Source organism: Papaver somniferum, chromosome 5 (genome assembly GCF_003573695.1).
Source record: "Papaver somniferum cultivar HN1 chromosome 5, ASM357369v1, whole genome shotgun sequence".
Classification (NCBI taxonomy): domain Eukaryota; kingdom Viridiplantae; phylum Streptophyta; class Magnoliopsida; order Ranunculales; family Papaveraceae; genus Papaver; species Papaver somniferum.
The window spans coordinates 161,486,728-161,488,619 of record NC_039362.1 but is presented as its reverse complement, the minus strand read 5'-3'; the positions used below and the strand labels follow the sequence as shown (position 1 = coordinate 161,488,619).

Genomic DNA, 1,892 nt, shown 5'->3' with positions numbered 1-1,892 from the left:
CTTGGAGCTAAAGATTAAAGCAAAAAGAACAGAAAAGAAGACAATTTTAGTTTAGGGTTTGTTTATTTTCTTTTAAAAAAAAAAACTGTATTAAGGTTTATTATTTTTGTAATTTTTCTTTACTTTTTGGACTTTTGGACTTTGGGAATTTTTTTTTTATTACCCTACGGAAGGGTACTTTAAATATAAATTGTTTGCAGAAAAGGAGGACAATTACGATATTGTCTCTGCACCTTGGATTCATACACTTGACATCGGAGTCAGTGGCCCGAGTCGACTACAACCGATTCATCCCCCGTCTGGAATGAGAGGTAAGATTCTAAACACTTGCGAATCCCCTGTCAGCGAGTTACTGGAATCCTTCGTATGCATATATATTGAGGACTGAATACGGACATTTATTTTTCTAGTAAAGGGAAAGGCCTGGCCATACAAGATAAGGGTTCAGATTTATCACCGTTCTCTTCTTGCCCGCTTTAGGAACACGTAACCTACGCGAACCAAAGCCTAAAATTTTGAAGTAACGAGCTTAATAGGACGAGACCGATAGGGTAACGAGCTTAATAGGAAAGTCATTCGAAAAATATTGGTTACTATTTTAAGCATACTTCGAAGTTCTTGACGGTTTCTGTAAGTTGAATGCGTGACTGCGCCGCCTTGTAATACCGGTAAGGCCTTGGGTATCAAAGCTCCACCGGGCTTCCCTCGCCTCTATTCAACTTACGTTAACTCGGATTGATTCCATAGGGGTTTGCTTAAATTGTAACGAATTCCCGTTAGAAGGATTAGAATTTGGTCTAGAAACAATCTAAGTGGAGCCATCATGCTTTTTGTTTGCTAGAAATCATAGGTTTGATTTGGTTGAGTCGGCCTTGATCTGTGTTTGCTTACCCTTCAAATTTAGAAAATTTTATTGTATGCCTGAACGTAAAAGAGACGCACTAGGTAGATTTGTTAAAGAGAAACCTAGTAGTTCGAAGCGTCTCGATTACCTTAATCTAGAGAGTCCGACTTTTGAAGAGTCTGTTTTTGAACGTCCTTTGACTGAGGAGAGAATCCCTATTGCTCCGATAGCGCCAGAAATGGAAACTTTGAAAGCTTTGTAAAATCCAACTAGGACTACTCGTCTCTCATGTATCAGGTTAGCTGAGACGGAAGCAACTTATGAACTTAAACCTGGGACCTTACAGCTGCTCCCAATCTTTTTAGGGAAAGAAAATGAAAACCTCTATTTCCATGTTAGGGACTTTGAGGAAATTCGTAGTACCCTCAGGATTAGAAACTTATATGATGATGCTTTGAAACTTAGGTTATTCCCCTTTTCCCTGAAAGATAAAGCTAAATCGTGGCTATATAGTTTGGCTTCCGGGTCAATCGAAATGTATGAACAACTTACATCTGCCTTTTTGAACAATTTTTCCCTAGGCACAAAACATCGTCTATTAGGACGCAAATCTGCACGTTTTCTCAACAGGAGGGAGAAACTTTGTATAGGTATTTGGAAAGGTTCAAGGATTTATTAGCCCAATGTCCTCATCATGGTTTAGAGAAGGTTAGGTTAGTTCAGATCCTTTATGAGGGTTTAGATTATCCCACCACAACCACAGTAGAATCTAGGTGTACTGGTGGATTTGAGAACCAAACAGTTGATGACGCGATGACATATTTGCATGAAGTCGCCGAAAAGACCCAACAATGGGAAAGTAGTAGGGGACCCCAGAAAACAAGAGGAAACGTTAATAGGATAGAAGGAGGCTATGAATCAGATGCCAAAATTGTTGCTATATCGAAAAGGTTAGAAGCTTTAGAAGTGGGTAACACTAGTGGTAGATTGGAGCCTTTTTGGGAAGGCCAGAATAATGAAGAGCAAGCCAATGCTCTATATAATAACA

General features: G+C 39.3%; 1 pseudogene; it reads right to left on the bottom strand.

The window, feature by feature from the left end:
• Positions 1-1,445: 1,445 nt before the first annotated feature.
• LOC113284784 lies at positions 1,446-1,545 on the bottom strand (annotated as a pseudogene).
• Between the last annotated feature and the right edge of the window lie 347 nt (positions 1,546-1,892).